Source organism: Sus scrofa, chromosome 8, assembly GCF_000003025.6.
Source record: "Sus scrofa isolate TJ Tabasco breed Duroc chromosome 8, Sscrofa11.1, whole genome shotgun sequence".
NCBI lineage: Eukaryota > Metazoa > Chordata > Mammalia > Artiodactyla > Suidae > Sus > Sus scrofa.
The window spans coordinates 138,498,050-138,519,400 of NC_010450.4; the positions used below are offsets into that span (position 1 = coordinate 138,498,050).

Here is a 21,351-nt window from a genome sequence, read left to right on the forward strand (position 1 = left end):
CTGCGAACTAAAATGGAAAGAGTTCTCAGCTCTGTCCTCCCCAGAATATACCTGTGAATAGGATAAAGCCATTTGTCTGTTTCTTCACCTAGAAAAAGGTAAAGGTCTTCCTGAAAAGCCGAGACCTTTGCCCGAGCAGGAATACTGAGAAACCTAACTTCCCAAAAAAGACAAAGGGCCAAACAGAAGCTTCTGAAAAGGTGAGGTACCATGTAGGTAAGAGCGTGCAAGGTGTTGAATCTGGAACAACTTGCTAACCAGCTTTTTGCCTCAAGGATAGTTTTAGAATAAGCTAAATTTTATATAAAATGACAAATAAGTTAAAAATCCTATTCAAAATAAATTCTAGTCTAAATAACAAATATTTGTCAATAGTTATTCTAATATGAATAATTGACTCTGTATCAACATTAGGAACTCTAATTTTTTAAAATGCAGCCATTTCTTTTCTGGCTGCACCCATGGCATACAAAAGTTCCCAGGCCAGGGACTGAACCCTCACCAAGCAGTGACCTGAGCTGCTGCAGTAACAACACTGGGTCCTTAACCCACTGAGCCAAAGAGGAGTTCCAAGCGGCTATTTCAAACAAGATATTTTACTGTGATGTTTACATTAGTAAAGATGCAATGTAGTACAATAGTGGAAAACCCAAAATACATTGAGACGTTATCAGGAAATGGGTAGAATTTATATGAAGAATGAGGAGTACAGGAGACAGACAGCTTGGATAGATGAAGACAATCTATATTTTCCTAAGTGGAAATACTGAAACCACAAAGTTGTTAATTCTACCCAAAGCAACCTATGCAATTAGTATACACATAGTCAAGTTCCCAAGGAGATTTGTGTATTTTTTAGAGGATGACAAGATTATGTTAAAGGCCAAAGCAAACTATTGAAAAGGACGTGTGGTGAAGAATTAATACGCTTACGAAGTGTTAAAACATGGTACAAAGTCATGATAACAGGTTAGTGAGATGCTGATGGAGCAGAGGACGAATAAATCAGTGGAGCACAACAGTGGCTGAGAAGTATGCTGGGCGTGCGCAGCGAGGCAAGGAGGCCGATGAGGAATTGCTAATTTATGCGTCATAGTGCTTTACCACCAGGCACACACCTGTGCCTTCACAAACACCTGTCAGAGACGCAGAGTTCACCGTCTACATGGCCTTGCGAACCGAGGACCCTGTGGTCCTCTGCCTGCCTTTTGTCTGTAGGAAAACTTTATTCAAAGAATAAATTTAATCAGGGAAGTAAGAAAATTGGAAAATTTGATCAACACAAGACCAAAAATAGTCATTAAATAAAGTCAAGGACATTTAGCCCTTCCTCCTCAAGGGCTATGGACAATATTCTGCGAAATAGCCTATGAGCTGTTTTGTAAACACTGACACCTCACCAGGTGGCAGAAGTTAACTACATAATGACCAGACCTCAGCCATGATATGAGCTGCCACAATTCTGAGAACTGGCCTCAAAAAACGGGAGCTGATCCTAGAACTGAAGATTAACTACACTTAAAACAATCAAGGTAATTCTGGTTAGACCACTGCATGGCCAATTTCAAGATGACTGTCCAGAGCCGACTATGATGTTTCTGCAGGTAGCCCCCTCCTCTGCCTACACTCCTGAAACAGCCCTTTAAAAGCTCTTTCCCACTGGTTGTCAGTGTTGTGTCAGCCTTTGGACATGAGTCCACCTTTCCCTCCAGCTGCCAACTTCCAAAAGAAAGCAAAATTTCCTTTCCGCCAGCATTCCCTCTGGAGATTGGCTTTTGAATGGTGAGTAGCCAGACCCACAGTTTCAGTAATTCTTGGACTTACATGACTAGACCCCTAGCATCACTTTACATGAAAGCCTTTTGTTCTTCAGAGAAGAACTGTTCTTTTATTTTTTCTTTTTAGGGACACACCTGAAGCACACAGAAGTGCCCGGGCTAGGGGTCATATCAGAGCTGCAGCTGCCATCCTATGCCACAGCTACAGAAACACAGGATCCGAGCCACACCTGTGACCTACACTGCAGCTTGTGGTAACATTGGAGTTAACCCACTGAATAAAGCCAAGGATTGAACCTGCATCCTCATGGATGCTGTTAGGTTCTTAGCCCACTGAGTCACAACAGGAACTTGCTCTTATTACAGAATATTTATGATCTTAACATCTTTTAATAAGACTGTAACTTGTTTTCAGTAATTATGTGATTGGTACAATTAATGTATTTTCAAATGCTGTCTGTTTTTTTAATCATGAAGAAGGATGAAAAGGAAGATCAAGAGAAACAGGAGAAAAAAAGGTGAAGAGGGAGGGACAGAAGGAAGGAAATAAACCAGAGTAAACACATCCACTGTCTTTTATTTGTTTCACTATTGGTCTTAAGAACTTTTACAATGAAAACTCTCAAAGATAGACTACTCTTAAGACTACTCATATGTTTTTGAAAGACTCCAGAAGCACGTTTCTTCAGGGACACATTTTATTTGTTAGTGTATAAAATGTTGACTTTTGGCCCTCATTTGGAAGAATTCAAAGTGATGCTTAATTTTTACAATTTTCGCAGAAGATATGATCTCAAAAACTAAATGAGCAAGCCAAAGGTCTAGATTTGAAACTGTGTGAACCTTGAAATAAGAATAAATCTGGGTTATATTTTTAAGAGTTTCTTCTTTTAATATAAAAACAGAGTAAGAAAACATTTAAATACCTAAAACTCAAGTCTTTGTATTGAATATAATTTTTTATGGGTTGAAAATTATAGTAGTCATTATTGGTAAAGCATGAGATGTTTGAATATGTTGCAGTAATTATTATTGATATGTATAGAAAAAATATCCAATACATGGATTTTATGTGCTTTTTAAAAATAGCCTTTGGTGGTACATGTACACAGTGGAATATTACTCAGCCATTAAAAGGAATGAAATAACAGCATTTGCAGCAACATGGATGGACCTAGAAATTATCATGCTAAGTGAAGTCAGTCAGACAACAAGACACCAACATCATATGCTATCACTTACACGTGGACTTTTAAAAAAGGACACAGTGAACTTCTTTGCAGAACAGATACTAACTCACAAAACTTATGTTTTCCAAATGAGACAGGTTGGGGGGTAGGGAGATGAGCTGGGGGTTTGGGATGGAAATGCTATAATTTCGTTGTGATGATCATTGCATGACTATAAATGTAATAAAATTAACTGAGTAATAAAAAATTAAAAATAGCCTTTGATTCATTTGGTAAATTATTTATAAAACTTTTCAATGTGAGGAAAGAACCCAATGTCATTATTTAAGCTCTGTTATAAAATATCTAACAAATACAGGTAGAATATTATCAGTAAAAAAATTCCTAATTATAAAGGATTTTATCATGACTCTTTTTGCAAGTTCAAGATGAATGATGTTGAATTACATGAATTGCTAATAAATCAGATTTGTATTTTAGATAATCTGAATCCACAAGGCTTCTTTGATAGCAACAAGCCATGGCTTTCTACTTTTAATAAAATTCACAGGAAAAAAATTAGTAAGCTTTTAGCTATTGTATTTCCATCAGCTTCATGTGCCATTAGCTACACTCACAGTTCTTTTTAGTCCTATTTCTTCGCATTGCTATATTTATTTCTTCCTATATTCTTTCAACTTAATTATTGGTATTTTGAGTCCATCAAGCTTTGCGGGAAAAGCCGAACCCTGAATCATTCTGTCCATTTGTAATGATGAACAGGTGTCACACCCTCAGCTGGAAGTTTACTTCGAGACACCTTGATCCCTTCAGAGGTTGTAAGCAATTTAAACAGCCACACACCTTAACTTGGTTGTTGTCACTGAGCTGAACTTTAATCAGCCTGTAACTCAAAATCCTTCCCATTTTATGGTTTACTGATTGGAGTTTAGAAACAGTTGCCTCTTCAGTGCTGCAAGACCTTGAATTCATGTACTTTATTTCCATTAATTTCTACGTTCGAGCAATTTTTTTCTGATCGTGTCTATTTCATATAATTCCTTATAAAAGGCAGCCACAATCAAGGAACATGTAAAGCTGTGTTCTTTAACAACTTGCCCTAGAGCTACAATTTCATAAGATATATTGTTTTCATATCTTCATAAACAACTTTACTAAATCTTCTGCCACCCCGTAATACATCTGCCATCCTCCCACCATCTAAAAATAGTCTCTTCATTGCCTCCCGCCAGAAAGCTAAGCCAGTATCACATATTTCAGACTTATGACAACATCGCCCTTGGGTAACAATTTTTGTATATGTCAGAAAAGGCCAGCATACACTGCAGTGAGACACAAAAATCGTAGGGCTCATCACATAAAAGTCTATTTCATGTTCAAGGAGTTTCGGCAACAGTTCTGTTCACGACAGTCTCTCAAGGACCCAAAATGACCGCGGTTTAAACTGGACGAGCACAATTACAATTCCTGCCACAGGGGAAAAGAAACACCGCACACCAAGCACAGGTTCTTAAGATTTTGACAAGGAAATTATACGTATCATCAGCCTACAGCACGGCACGTGGTTATGCCAACTACCAAGGGGATAAATAAATGCTGTGCTTGCAGATAAAAGAGAGCTAGAAGTATCTGGTGATCAGCAATAATAGTTTCCACAGATATCTGAAAGAGAAGGGCAGCATTAAAAAACTGTTTGCTTCTGTCGATTACTATCGTAATTTTGCGAATGCAATACTTACAAATTACGTAAATATGAAAGAGGTGGAATGGCAAAAACAATACTGAATTCCTCCAGTGTAAGATGCTCAAGTTATTAACTTGAATTGTCAAACCAAATCACAGGTTTGGAGTAATGAACATAAGACTTACTATCAATATTTTTAAAAGTGACGATTACGCCCCCACCTCTCTGCACATGAGCCAGTGATGTGGAAGAATAAACTACAGCAAATCCCTGACGAACAAAGATCAGGTGGATTGCTTCTACACAATTCTTTCAAACGCTTACTTAAAATACTTTCACATGATACATGATGATTTACACAGCGTTCAACCAGTAACTTAATTGCAAACATACACGCATGTTCTTTAGCGTTTTCATAAATAACGCTGTACAGAGTAGTAATTGCTTGTATATATCTTTTATCTATTTCTGTGAAGATTATAATTCATATACAAAGTAATGTGAAGCTAACGAATCTCAAATTCGTGAGAGCTCCTTATCGTGTCATTTTTCATGGATAATCAGTGGCGATGAGGTCTTTACTTGAACTACTGGACTTCGAAACAATGAGGCAAACTCTAGCTACATGAGCAAACAAATACTTAGTTTAAAAATCTTATATTCCTATATCTTCCACGTCTTGCTTGAAAAGTATCTTGGAATTCTAATAAATTATAATTAAAGAACAGGATATCTATATCTTAAACTCAAAAAGCTTTTACATAAAAAACTAAAAATATTTAAGCAGTGAAAATTTTCAAGCAATAGTGCTCAATTTTCTTCAAAAACAACAAAGATAAAATACGGATATTATCTATCTAGTCAGCTGCTGGAAAAGGGATAAAACAGCCATACCTCTGCACTAGCTTCCTTATAATATTTACATTAAATCAAGTGCCCAGGTTAAGTGAATTTGCCCCTTTTCATTTATCGTTCATTAGAGTAAATTGGAAAAAATAAAATAAAGACTTTGAATCAAAATCCCCCAAACCTTGGAGTTAATTCTTTGTGCATGCAAAGTCCCTGCCCACAAGAAGTATAAATCGAGATGAGTAAATGAGACCTGAAAATGTAACTGTGAATAAAAATAAGAGCCTGCTTATAAATATGTCTGAAAGAAAGAATAGAAAAGCCAAGTATTATAAAAACATTTCTGGAGGAAGACCAAAGGTATTAGGCTATACGGACCTAAGAAAACAAAATGGGGAATTCGCCAATTAATCTGAACCCAAAACTCTAGTCTGAGTAACTAAATTCAAATAACCTTTTTCTTCAATTTCCAGGAATTTATTTTTGGAAACACTTATAATTTGAAATGTTCTTGATTGCAGGGAATTTGCTCATCTATAAACATGAAATTTAAAAGAAACACATGATCTTCAAATAACCAATTTTGAGAAGATTGGGTGGAGGTGGGAAACACAGTGTTTGTATCTATTTCTACACCCACTCCAAATTCTATGAAATAACAGGAAAAAGAGAACGAATAAGAAATTTCTGGAAAACAATAAAATGCACCATAAGAGACAGAAACACTGTTTTGAAGATCGACAGAAGATTCTCCTGGATCAACGGAGAAATAACACCGCAGACACCGTCACTGACAGCGCGGCTGGAGGGTGAACGGTCATGGAGCGACAGGGCCAGGCAAACAGTCTACAGGCAATACTCATAAAAAGTGGAGAAAATAAAAAAAGGAACGATCATCTGAATATACCCTAAAGCATAAAGCATTCGGAAACAGGAAGAGAGTTTAGCCTTTTAAAAACTGTAACTAAAAGGAGCATGAATTCGACTTTATGACTTTTTGGCCCCCAAGCGCCATCAACCCTGACAGCTACAGAAAGCGACGTAGGGAAAAACCACAGTAGCACAGGGTGAAAGTGCCAGATACCAGAGTTCAGTACAGAGAAAGCAGCTAGAAATGTAAAAGAGGAATTCTGATCTAAGAGAATCAAGGAAATAGAACAAAATTCAGAGCATAAATTGTCCAAATACCTGGCTAAAAGTATGGTGAAAAACACAGAGACCAAGGAGAAATAAGCTCTTGAAAGGTAAAGTTATACAGAATCTTAGTCTAAAGCTTTTCCCAGTTGAGTACATTTCCCAGCTGTGTACAGTTTAGCCACAGAAAGCTTAAAGTGTTGGAGTACAAAGCCCAAAGATGGTAAAGCATCTGAAAATTAAGACGGAATCCATAAGTTGGGTAGATAACTTCAATATTATATATTCACATGGCTGAAAAAGAGAGTCTGTGTACTTAAAATAATCAGTAAAAATTCTCCAAGTCGAAGAACAGAGGAAAAAAGAGCAGAATCTCTGAAATAGTCTGACATCCATCTATTTGAAACTCCAAAAAGAAAGGAGACAGGTAGGAGAAACTTGGAAAAAAGTAACTAGAAATTATTTAAAAATTTGGTAGAATATATTAATTTACAGATCCAGAAAGGTCCACAAATATCAATCAAGATAAGTTAAAAGAAATCTATAGCTAGACACATCAAAGACAAACTGTTATAAGCAAAAGATAAGGAGATAATCTTGAAAGAAGCTAGAGCAAAACATTTCAAGAGGTCTGGAGAAAGTGAGAGTGTCACGAAACTCGATGACTGACTTATCATAAACCATGAGAGCCAAAAGACAACGGAATGGCATGTTCAAAGCACTAAAGGATACAAAGTTACATATATTACAGCAAAGCTAAACTTCAAAAATGAAAGCAAATTAAGAACATTTTTATATAAACAAAGTAGGAGAAAAAATGTCAAGAAAAGATAAGTAGTATGAGGTGTTCCCATCATGGCGCAGTGGTTAATGAATCCGACTAAGAACCATGAGGTTGTGGGTTCGATCCCTGGCCTTGCTCAGTGGGTTAAGGATTCGGCGTTGCTGTGAGCCGTGGTGTAGGTCGCAGACGCGGCTCCGATCCTGTGTTGCTGTAGCTGTGGTGTAGGCCGGCGGCTACAGCTTCGATTAGACCCCCAGCCTGGGAACCTTCATATGCTCTGGGAGTGGCCCCAGAAAAGGCAAAAAGACGGAAAAAAAAAAAAAAAAAAAAAAAAAAAAGATAAGTAGTATGAGAAATGCTAAAGGGAGTTCTTCAATCTGAAAGTAAATGACACTAGATGACAACTCAAATCTACAGGAAAGAATGAAGAACATAAACAGTAAAAGTATGGGTAAATATAAAACTATTTTTCTTTTCTCTATTTTTTATATGTTATATGAGTATATAAGGCAAAAATATAACATTATTTGTTGCTTTATGGAGTAAAGAGATACATACATGATAACAGTTTTAAGAAGGGAGAGAAAATGGAAATATGTACCATTATAAGGCTCCTATATTTTATAAGAAATAATTTAAAATTATCTCTAAGTAGACTGAATAAACTACATACAACCTTTGTGGCAACCACTAAAGCAGAGATAGAAAACAAGCAGAGGTATAAAAATAGAATTTTAAATTTATTTGATTAATTTTAAAAAGGCAAAAAATGAAAGGGAAGAAAAACTTCAATAAGAAAAGTTATAATGGATAGTAAAAAAGCAGATCTAAGTGCAATCATATCAATAGTTACATGAAATTTAAAAAACTTGAATCAGTAGGCAGAGATCGCCACATGGATATAAATCAACCATCTTCTACATACAAAACTTTAAGAAGAAAACACAAATACTGAAAATGAAAGTTGTCTAAGCATTGTAAACGTCAACACAACTGAATGTTAATCTAAGAAGAAATAAACTTGAATATAAGTGGTATTTTGAGATAGAGAAGGAGATTTTTCATTATAAAAGTCAACGTATTAAGAAGACAACTATAAAAATACTTGACCCAATAAAAGAGCTTCAAAATATAGGAAGCAAAAACTCCAAAAAAAAAAAAAAAAAGACAAATCTATTGTGTTATTTGGGGATTTTAACAGATATTGTTTGACAATTAACAGAACAATCAGCAAAGCCATGTATAATAATGGCCTCTGAACAACACTGACAGTCCTCCTAATCTGAAGAACACTCTAATGCCACAACTTCAGGTTACATGGTCTTTCCAGGTCACATGGGATAGCAACCAAGACGGAGCATATGCTAGACTATAAACATTAGCCTCAATACAGTTTGAAAGATGGAAATCTTACGAGTATTTTCTTTGGCCAAAACTTAGAAGTCAGCGAAAATAAAACATCTATAAAATCCAAAATATTTTCAAGTTTTATATCTTACTTCTAAGGAAACTTCAAATCACGGAAGACATCACAAAGAGCATTAGAAAACATTTTGAAGTGGATGGTATTAAAACTGCAACAAATCAGTATTTGAGAAATGCAGCAAAAGCAGTGTTTAGAGAGGAATTCATAGCATACTATGCCTAAGTATTACAAAACAGAAAAGGTTTAGATCAAATTAAAGACGTCAGCTACTGCACTAAGAAGTTAGAAAAAAAGAAATTAATCCCAAAGTGATGAGTTAAGGAAATAATTAGAATTCAATTAAATATAAAATAAAATTAGAGAAAAATCAATGAAGCCAAAAACTGATCTTTGAAAAGACCAATAAATTGAATTCTTCTATCCAGATTTATCAGGAAAAAGAGAACATTCAAATTACCAATATCAAAAATAAAAGTCATCACTAAATACTTTATCAATATCAAAAAGATAATGAGCAAACTTTAAGGTCAACTTTATCTTAACAAATCCAACTTAGATAAAAATGGACACATAGTTTGAAAGACACGACACCAACTATCAAGGCTGACTCAAGAATAAATACATAGTCTGAGATACCTGGATCTATGAAAAATCTGAATAAGCTTTTCCCACAATGAAAATAACATCCACACATGCCTTTATACTTTCCTGGGTGGATTCTGCCTAACACTTAAGGAAAACAAAGACGCAAAAATTCTTCCAGAGAAAAGAAGGAGGGTGGCAGGGAGAACAGTTACCAGTTCCTTTTATGAAGACAGAATTACCTTGATAACAAAACCAGAAAAAGACATCATGGAAAAGAAGAACAGGGAGTTCCCTTGTGGCGCAGTGGGTTAAGGATCTGGTGTTATCACTGCAGTGGCTCAGGTCGCTGCTATGGTGCAGGTTTGATCCCTGGTCTAGGAACTTCCACATGCTGTGGGCATGACTAAAAAAACTGTTAAATAGAAGAAAAATACATGCAAATATGCTTCATGAAAATAGATGTAAAAATTATTTTAAAAATTTTTGGTGAATCAAATCCAGGAATACATAAAATGAATAATATATCATGACTAAGTGGGGTTTAAGAAAATGAGGTTAGTTTAACATTTCGAAATTAATTACTGTAATTCAACACATTAGGTTTAAAAAGGGGTGAATAAACAGCACCTGATGAAAGTGAACACCTATTCTTGATTAAAAACTCTCAGCAAATTAGGAAAAGAAGGTAACTTCATCATTATAAGGGGCATCTACAAAAATCCACAGCCAACATCAAAATGAACTTCCCCAAGAATCAGGAACAAGGCAAAGATGTTTGCTCTCATCAATGCTACTCAAGATTATTTTAAAGGTGCTAGCTATGGCAATAAGGAAAGGACAAGAAATAAAAGGCATATGAATTGGAAAAGAAGAAAAAAATATTTGCCCCTATTCAGACAACGATACATGCCATCAATGCAGAGAATCTTAAAGAATGTGCAAAAAAAGGCTACTTACTAGTGTTAAAATTAAATATAAAAATGGAGAGACTTGAGCAGACAAAACCATTTAAGCCATGTTAGCAAAATTAAGCCTCGCCTACTTCATGAACACAAGTAACCTAGGGGTATTTCTTGTAAAAGTCTCTATCAATCACAAAGACTCTTCTTAAACATGGTATGTATGAGACAATCAACCACTTCTAACCCATCCCTTGATGTCTAGAAACCCCCATGGCAGTAACCTGTCATTGCACAGGGTAAACAATTTCCTCGGTTTCTCTTTATAAGCCATCCTGTAACTTCATGCCTCTGAGCTTCATATCAATTTTTAATTTTGAAAGCTCCCACTTCTAGAATTATTATACACATAATCAATTCATTAAATACTATTTATTAATTTGGTGGCTTTAATGTTGCTATTTCTGGATTTTTGACACATTCAAGTTTGCAAGATACAAGTTCAGTATACAAAAGTCATTGTATTTCCATATAGTAGCAATGAATTATTATAAAATAAAATTGTAGAAAATACCCATCAAGATATGAAACACCTTGGAATAATTAACAAAACATGTGCAAGACCTATCCACTGAAAACTCTAAGACATTGCTGAAAGAAATTTTAAGAGGCCTAAAAACTTCTAATTTTCCGTCTGGTTTCCCATAAGCTTGGAATTCACCGCTGTCTTAACAGCAAAACCAACAAAAACCAACCAAAAAAAAAAAAAAAAAAGCTAAACCAACCAAAACCAACAGCTCTTCTTAGATTTCTAAGAGAAGTGAGGCCACAGGGCAAACCACGGCTGCCCAACTGGAGAGACCAACAAGCAAAGACAGATAACCACAACTTACCAGCGCAGAAATCCATGAGTGGAAGCCCCCACAGCAACCAGCCTGGAGCAGGAGAACCTCAAGCGTAACCGACAAAACTGTGGAAGCCTCAATTTGAGGGGTAGAAACTCCAGAGCACCCAGGCACTGGGAGGAAAGCACACTTTTGTGGGTTTAACCTCCAGGAGCCCCACCAAGACCTCAAAGAAAAGCTGGAGCAAAAAACTCTTCTTTAGCCTCCAGCAGAGAGAGGTGGAAAGGAACCATTCTGAAATCAGACAGCCATGTTCTTCTTCACAGGTCCACCAGCAGGAGAAACTAGTTAAGTAGAGCCTCATCAGCTAGGTTTCATCAGAGCCTAATTGATTTCAGGGACGTGAAATACCCAAGCTCATCCCACTCTAGCCGTCCTGTCTTGCCTGAGGTTTGGGTAGGGAACTTGTGAAGTTTCACAGTCTCGAGGTGCAGGATCACTAAAAGACTGAGCCCTAATCATAGGACTATAGGACACCTCCCTCCCCGACACCTCACCACCTCATTACAAATGTCTGCTTATTGTAGACAGTACCTCATGTCCAGCTATCAAGAAAAAAACTATGACATACTAAAATGTAAAACAAAAACAAACCAAAAAAAAAACACCCAACACCCACAGATTGAAGAGACAAAGCAAGCATCAGAACCAATCTTGGATATGGCAGTGTTGTTGTAATTTTCAGGCTGAGAATTTTAAACAACTGTGATTAATATTCTCAGGCTCTAATGGATAAAGTAGGCAGCGATAAAAGAAGGGCAGCATAGCAGAGAGATGGAAATTCAAAGAAGGAACCAAAAATAAATGCTACAGACCAAAAACAGTGTTATTGAAATGAAAAAAAAGCCTTTTATGGGTTTTTTCAGCAAACTACACATGGTGAGGAAAGGGTCTCTGATCTTGAGGAATCTCAATAGAAACTCCAAGACTGAAATGCACACTGAAAAATAAATAAATAAAACAAACAGGACAGAATACCCAAGAACAGTGGCTCAACTACCAAAAGTAGAACGTACGCATATAATGGGGCTCCCGGGATCTGAAGAGAGAAAGGGATACAATAAACAATGACTATTTTCACTAATTAATGTCAGATACCAAACAAGGTGCAGGGAGCTCAAGGAACACCAAGCAGAAACATACAGAAACAAACAATCAAAATTACGCACAGGCATATCATTTTCAAACAAGAGAAAATTAAAGAAAAAAAATTTGAAAGAAAGCAGAGGAAGCAAAAGTAAGAATTCCATCTAGCTTCTCAGAAACCACAGAAGCAAGAAGAGCATTGAGTGAAATATTTAAAGTACGGAGAGAAAAAGGTAAACCAATCTGTACCCTGAAAAATTATCTTTCAAGAGTGAAGGAGAAAAAAAGATGAAAATCAAGGAAGTTTGATGCCAGCAGAGCCTCCTTGCAAGAAATGTTAAAAGAAGTTCTTTAGAGGGAAGAAAAATGATATAAATCAGAAACTTGAAACTATATGAAGAAAGAACATAAGAGAAGGCATAAGCGAAGGTAAAATAACTTTTACTTTCTTATTTTTGATTTATCTGACAGACAACAGTTTGCTCAAAAAAATAATGATGATGCATTTTATTATATATGCTTATATTTATTATATTACATACATATTTACTATATATATTATTTGTATATATATATATATATATATACACAACAAGGGATGAAAGGGAGAAATTAAGATTATTTTGTTATTATAAGGTATTCACACTACCTGTGAGGTGGTATAGTTTAATGTGAAAGTGAACTTGGATTAGTTATAAATATATTTTGCTAGAATGAATTTTTTGGACAAGAATTCATCTGGTATATGCACTGCACTGAGCTGGGGCAAGAGAAGACTTGACCATGGACTACACTGGAATTTTGTGAAGGTTGATGGGGGGTGGGGGGATCAAGACATCCCAGTAGGGGATTCTCCTAGCATGTTCATGCCTAGTATTTCCTCTGGGGTCAGGCCTGAGAAGAAATCACATTTGCTGGGGCCCATAGTGTCAGGGCCAAGGAGATGGCCAATGTGTCTGAGATTTGTATGCACAAGGGAATTAGTAAACGAGTACTTTGTAGTTAAGGAAAGCCAGATGTTCTTGATGTCATAGAAAGAATTTTTATAAGTATGAAAAGGGAAAAGGCTAGAATCACACTGTTGTTTTAGACTGGAACTAAGGGTATCAGTGTAAGTTCAAGGGTTTTTTAAGATCGACATGTTTGTATATGACATGTGTGTTTATACACATGTGTATGTATCTGTATATACATGTGTGTTTGTGTATTACATGTGTGTTTATACACATGTGTATCTGTATATACACACACATACACACACATGAACATACACATATTTCCTAGACATGTTTCCTGAGAGACCTAGAAGCAATAATGCCCCATAGCCATGCACATACCCAGCACAGATTTTGGTTTCTAAATACCACAATCCACTAAAAATAAACAGAGTTCCTTAAAGAATTGTCTGATTTCAGGGCTGGGGCAGAAAAAGGCTATAATTCTACAATATATCTTGGCTTGCCAGAAAGTAATGAAATTCTCAAATAAAATAAAGGGTACATGTCCAGAAGACACTGAATCTGCTTGAAGCAACTCCCGCTATGGGACAGAGTAACAAAATAAAAAAATTATAACCTAGTGAATAAAAGTGGTATCTTTGGAGTTTCCATCATGGCGTAATGGAAACGAATACGACTAGGAACCATGAGGTTGCAGGTTCCATCCCTGGCCTCCGCTTAGTGGATTAAGGATCCTGCATTGCTGTGGCTGTGGGGTAGGCCAGCAGCTGTAGCTCCGATTGGACCCCTAGCCTGGGAACCTCCATATGCCGTGGGTGAGGCCCTAAAAAGCAAAAAAGCAAAAAAAAAAAAAAAAATGGTATCTTTGCATTCATACTGATATGACTACATGATGATGAAACAAATGGGGAAGATTCAAAGGTCTTCCTTAGAGTCAAATGTCAACTAACAATGTAGCGGAATCTTGGAATTTGAAAATCGTTATTTGGTAACTATGAAAAAAGTAATTGTTTCAGACAAGCATCATCAATAGATGCTATAACATTAATGGATGAAAGTTGGGTGGGGAACAGGAGAACGTACATGGTCTCAAATGTCTCTCCACAGATACTCACTAATTACTTATTTTTTAATAAGTACAAAATACTTTTACAATAGAAAAGCTTGGCAGAAAACACCTTAATCAAGTAATCAAAGTATGCACGCCAGCAAATCTTAGCAGAGTGTACTTCTTGGTATTATACACTGAAAATAATATAGCATCATTCCTGCTGTATTCCTGCTTAATATTCATAACCTAAATTTAATCGTGAAGAAATCGCAGATGAATCTAAACAAGGGACATTCTATAAAGTAACCAGCCCATACTTTTTAAACTTGTCAAGATCCTAAAAGACAAGAAAAGGCTAAAGAACTGTTCCAGCTCTAAGGAGATTTAAGAGACATGAAAACTAACAGAAATACATGCTTCCCAATTGCATCTTGAACCTCTAAAGGATCTAACTGGCACAAAAGGTGAAATTTAAATGGGGTGGATTAGTAGCATTTTATTAATGCTAATTTCCTGATTTTTGATGGTTATACCATGACTATGTAGGGAAATGCTCTTTTTTTTTAGGAAATACACACCTGAAATGCTAAGATGCTACATCTGCAACAATTCCAAATGGTTCAGAAATAAAAAATAATAAGGACATATAATAGAGAATGAGGGAATGATAATAAAACGTTAATACTTGTGGAAGTGGAGTTTGTTGTACTTTTGTTGCAACTTTTCCGTAAGTATGAAATAATTTCCAAATAAAACATTTTTAAAGGACACAGTATGTACTGAATGTGTTGAAAAATATCTTGTAAAAGCTTACTAGCCAAATAAATGATAAGACAGAAAACAGAATAGGGGTCTCATACACAATTACCATGGCTACCAGAATGGTTGTGTTCTTCAAGGTTTTGGGGGCATCAGAAATGAATATTCATGTGTCAAAAACTGAAGAATACAAATTATTACAACATGTAAGCTAGAGAACACTGAGCTAGAAATCGGGAGCCCTGAGATTTAAATCTCTGGCCGTCTCCACCCTAGTGTCTCAGGATAATCATTTACTTTCTTGACCCGCACACTTACTTAGTTATAAAGTAAGTGATTAAACCATAAGTCTCTTATTTCTAAAATTCTATGATTCAGGAGTTCCCGTCATGGCACAGTGGAAACAAATCCGACTAGGAACCATGAAGTTGTGAGTTCGATCCCTGGCCTCGCTCAGTGGGTTAAGGATCTGGCGTTGCCATGAGCTATGGTGTGGGTTGCAGATGTGGCTCAGATCCTGTGTGGCTGTGGCTGTGGTATAGACCAGAAACTATAGCTCCAATTTGACCCCCAGCCTGGGAACCTCCATGTGCTGTGGGTGCAGCCCTAAAAAAGCAAAAATAAATAAATAAATATATAAATAAATAAATTTTTAAAAACTTTAAAAATTATTCTGTGATTCAATTTCCTCCAACTAATGGTTTAAATCAAATTACTATGAACTTAGTATTAACTAAGTATTTGACTAAACACAAATCAGTGATAAAGTTCATTGGACCACTATTTTCAGATGATCTTGAGTTTATTTGATAATATGGGGGAAAAAAATCTAAAAGCACTTTCATATGCAAATGTATATATTTGCTTGCTTAGATTAAAAATTCTTCCTCATCTTTTAACATATGATAGAAGAATCATGGCCTGAACTGAATTCCAATCATTTCTGAATCAAGACTATGGAGAAATGATTACCCAATTGGTCACATGTTCCTTCCCAACCGTTTGGTGCACTCTGTGTCCAGTTAGCAGAGCCAATGAGGAAATCGCACAAACTCAAGAGTTCATCATTCGGACGACTCGGTCAACTTCTCACCCTTGTCAGCCACCTGATTATGCTTGTCACTGGTCACAAGGTCAGCTGAGCTACCACTCACAGACAGCTCACTGCCAATTCATCACCAATAGAAAAATAATTCACAGAGCACGTCCATTTCGCAATGGGATGGTAACATCATTTTTCTGTATGAACAGAGAACATCAAATTAAGTTCCTGGTGCTTTCACCATATGCTATTAATCTCAAACTCTTCCTCTTTAACGTCATACTTGACTCAAATTTCAAATCCCTGCCGACACCATCACGCCATTTAGTGACTTAAAAAAAAAAAAACCTCCTTAGCTTTGTTACTCTTTTGAGCAGAATTGGGAGGCATACAATCTAAAATGCATGTGCTTGTATTTCTTCCAAATTTGTAACCTAGGAGAAGGCATTCAGCTTTTCGGTCGCCCCTGTGTTGTGCCCACAATGCAATACACGAAGGCACTGCTGTGAAATAAACACCTCTGACTGATCATGATAGTAACATGTTTGTCACACTTTCACAAGCGCAATGACTTAAAGCTGAATTTTTAAATAAGATGTTTAGGTGCTCAGAAGCATATTTTAAAGCTTACTCGCCAAAGAAATAAAGAAACAAACATGTGGCTTGACATTCACGCTGAACCTTCGAATAGTGACCTCTTTGAAATACTCTTTTCTGAATGTGATGGCCACTGTCAATACGGGAAATCAGAAGGCAATGTATTTACGTGAAGCAGCTCCATCATTCCCTAAATGATTCAGCAATGGAAGATCCAAAGGACCAAACTTTACACAGAAGGAATGTATCTCTAAAAGAAGCTGGGCTCTGGACACTTGTAGGGCCCTGAGATGAACAGAGGGTGACTCGGTGATTGGTTACATGGGATAGAGTTCAAATGCATTTGGGTTCTTATCCCCACTCTGTCAGAAGAATGTCCAGAGACAAGCGTATAAAGAAGGAAAGATCTCGTTGCTTGAGTATGACATTAACCTATGAGCAGCAGTGCTCCCTTGGTCAGCTTTTTCAGGCTTGCTGGCGCCTCAGCACTGCTGACCCAGTAGGTCTGATTATGAATATGATCAATGTGCCTATTTGCAATAAAACTCTTCGCACAGATCTGGGTCCTCAGCCCTTATCCAGTCATGCAGATAATGACGGCAGTTCAAGGCACTTGCCCGTAACGCCAAGCTTCATTAAACAAAGGGAATGTCACCAAAAGTTCCTTTAACTGTCTTTTTGCTTCTAGGCAGGGGAAAATTGGCCATTCTGAGAAAATGGAATTTACAGTGTTAATAAAATAAAGATTTGTATATCCCTGTACTCTATTTTGCACATCCTTCTTGAGCTTCTACTGGTAAAAAGCCACTGCTTCGGTAGAGAGTGGTGTGGGAGCCGTGAACAAAGGAGGCTGTGTGCTTGAGGTCAGATTCTGCTTCAGAGGGAATATTTCAGTGGAATTTCTCAGGTCCGTGGCAGGGAATGGCGTGTTGCCACTCCTCCTCATTCATTACACACACAACTAATGTTAGGCTAGTGTCAAAAGTTTGGAGATGGGGCTAGAGTGGCAGGGGGAGTCTCCAGAGCAGTGCAGTGTGGACTGGAAAAGAGGGTCCCTCCCTGGTGCCTCAAGGTAAAATGAAGTCTGTCCACCTGCTGGTTTCTGGAAGGGTGCGAAGTTTGGGTGACCCACTTTCTCAGGCAAAATGTGTTAAGGCACTGTTGTTTGGGGCGAGTGTCAGCCACGGAAGTTCTCACAAAGGATGGTTATCTGAGACACAGTCTCCTGCATGTCCCCTTCTTACTCACGCTCCTTCCCTGAACTCACATCACCCTGTACAGCCCTGGCATCACTCCTGCATCACCCCAACACACAGATTAGTTTCCCCCACTGTTCAGAGCACCCAGTCACCGTTTTTCATAATCCTTTCTTTAACGTACAACGAGGCTTTTAGAATATCCTGAATTTTACTGCTGCTGTTGTTGTTTCCTCAATAACCTGCTATGATTTAAAACTCACAGGGGAATGCAGTTTTGAATATCAGAACACCAGAAGCATCAGAGACAAAGCCTGGACTCCTTCAGCATCAATTAGATGACTATTTCTGGGTAATAGCTGGTATTTGCCTTCGACTCTCAGGCAAGACCAAGTCAAGAGAAGCGGGACCAAGGGAACCACCGGTGGTAGGAACGTGAATCCGTACAGCCGCTGCAGAAAACGGTACGGAGGCTCCTTTATAAATGAAACACAGAACTACCGACAATCCAGCAATTCCGCTTCCAGGTATTTTTCCAAAGAAAACGCCAACATTAACTCAGAAAGTTACGCGGACGCCCGGGTTCACTGCAGCAGGATTTACAACAGCAAGATACGGACGCGACCTAAGTGTCCACAAAAGGATGAACAAAATCTTGCCGCTGTGACAACATGGATGGACCTTGAGGACACTGCGCTAAGTGAACAAAGTCAGACGGGCAGAGATGAGCACTGCACGATCTCACTTCCATGTGAGTTCTTACCCACACTCATGCGTAAAGATACTGGGAACAGACTGGTGGTTGCCAGAGGTGGGGCTGAGGGGGTGGGTGAACCGGGTAAAGAGAGCCAAAAGGCATAAACTTCCAGTTATAAAATAATTAAGTCATGGGGATGTAATGTATAGCATGGCCACTAGAATTTTGCATTGCACATTTGAAAGTTGCTAAGAGAGTAGATCTTGAAAATTCTCAATTTTTTTGTTACTGCGTATGGTGACAAATGTCAGCTAGACTTATTTGGTGATCATTTTGCAGTGTATACAAATATCAAATCATTGTATTGCAAACTTGAAACCAATATAATGTTATATGCTCACAGTTTCTCAATTTTAAAAAAACAAAAATAAAAACAATGGGCAAATGAGAAATTACCCGGTACAATGACTAAACATAGTCACAAAACTAAACTAGGCCCCAAATAAAACAGCTTTGCACAGAAAGATTCTTGTCCTCAATCATTTGGAAGTATCTGTTCCTGCTTTGACCCATAAAAAGTGGACATAAGGTCTGAGGTATAGCACACGGCCAAGTAGAACACGGTAAGACCACCGGTTTTGTGCTAATTTGCTACTAAGTGTAAGAAAACAGACTACCACGGTTTCCTGTCCATTCAAAAGTTGGCTGGTGAGCGTGCACACAGCCGTGGTCTGCAGAGAAGTCTTCTTTGCAAGAAGGAGCTTCCTCTTCTGAATCCCTCTCAAACTTTTAAAGCTCCGAGTCCATCTGTTCATGCAAAGCCCAACCCATATTTATACCCCCAAGTCACCTTGCAACAATTTTGTGTGGGAAGAGAAGTGTGGAAAAGGCCCAAAAAAAGTGGAGAGGGAAGGCATGTGGTCATTTCAGTAGCAATGAAATAAAAATTACAGAGAAATATTATTCCTAAGACACCCTCCAAAAAAAGATACCACACAAAGCATAACTGAAGGGTCTCAATATGATTGGTTCAAGGGAAACGAAGAGAAGACCTTAGCACTACCTTCAAACATTTAAAGGCATCTACAAACAGTTCTCTGCGTTTATCTGAAGATCAGAAATGGGATTGCGGGTGCAAGCTGTCAGGTAGGAGATTTTGTCTCAACCTAGAAAAAGAACTTCTGAATTGCTGAAACGACCAAACCACGCTCACTCAGGAGGCGACGCACCCCCTATGGTCCTCTCCGAGATGCCTGAGGAGAAGGCATGACCGAAATGGGTGAGAGATTATTCTTAGATGATTTTTATTGAAATACTTCAAACTTTAAGAATTCTAGAACTCTGCGATGAGGAAGTCTGTGACGTAAGCAAACAAGCAAAAAACAACAACTAGCATTTATTTACTCCTCGAATGCCATCCGCAGGCAGACTTGAGGCCTATTGGGCATATTCAGGAGGGCGAATGTCTCGTTTAACCTGGAAGACGATGTGAAATTTAATTTCATGAACTTAAATTGTGTTAAAAAAAAGAAATGAAGAAAAATAAAGAAATGACAGTGCTATTCTATAAAGTAATTCATTCCATCTCTGGAAACGCCCCGTGTGGCATTAAGATGCCCAGGTTGAAGTTACCTCATTTCCCGGCTATTTTTAATAGTTTGATCATCTCAATTCAGTTTGGATGAGAGAAACCCGTTGTTCTCATTTTAAAGCTCAGGGATAAGATATTCATCATATGGCCTCCTCTTTCCTCCCACACTCTTCTGAGAAGCTTCTGCCCAACACCATCTATTCAAACGGAGAGACTAACTGATCTATTCAAAGCTCCCTCCCAGGAATTTAGGGCTTTGTGCTATTGTCCAGCTGAATAATGCTCTTGTGGATTCTGTGGTGTAATTTGTTCTAACACACCGCCCACCAGCTGGAATCATGCCTTTGGTATGAGTGTCTTTTCCATTATTTTTAATCCAGTCAGTTTGGGGTTTGTTCTATTTTGTTTGTGACCCTGGGCCTCTACTATTGGGATCTATTTCAGCATATTTCTACTAGAATGTAAATGCTTATAGACAAAATTGTTCATATATGGTAGGTGGGAACCATTCATATTTTAGCATTTTAGTCTTTTTGTGTTTTCTATAGCATTTGGCCCAATGCCTGGCACACAGAACAAGATGTTCGACTAAGGGGTGTAAAATTCAGTCAGTCTTTTTTTCTGACCAAGAGAGTGTCGTCTAAACATCATGCACTGAAATTATCTTTTGACACTTTTCATTCAACAGTAATTGGCCAACTGACTGTTAATATCTATTGAGAGATTGCAAGTACCCGATCATCTACCATTTAAAATCAACAACCTCAGTTTTCCAGAATGAGAGATGAAAGCCCGACTCAGAAGAGTAAGATTGGTTTTTGAGAACTTCATGATTTCCCTATATAAATGCTATACCACTGAATCGCTAAATATTTGCAACATAAAGTCTTAGCAACTAACAAACCCAACTTCGTCAAGTGAAAGATAGACTATTACATGTTCAAGAAATGACTTGTTTTGTTTTTAAGCAGGAGGGCCAAACTCTTGGCTAGATTTTTAAAAAGTAAAGGTGGGGTGGGTTTAGGGGTGGCAGAAGAAGTATGAAAGGGCAGGGCCTTTCTTCTCTCTCTTAGAGTCCAGTAGATGGTGACAGTCCCTATTGGCGTGGCCTGAGCTCCTGCTGCGGTAGAGTTAGTTCA

General features: G+C 37.6%; 1 long non-coding RNA gene across 2 annotated transcripts in view; it reads right to left on the bottom strand.

Annotated features, from left to right (window-relative positions):
* Nucleotides 1-21,351, bottom strand: part of LOC102167132 — a 690,997-nt gene that overhangs the window by 542,527 nt on the left and 127,119 nt on the right. Inside the window, exon 1 of one of the 2 annotated variants that reach the window (XR_002346481.1) lies at nucleotides 11,223-12,822. The exons of the other annotated variant lie outside the window; for it this stretch is intronic. This is a non-coding gene — a long non-coding RNA (uncharacterized LOC102167132). Of the gene's footprint in view, nucleotides 1-11,222; nucleotides 12,823-21,351 lie in introns of those variants that run through there. 2 annotated transcript variants of the gene reach the window in all.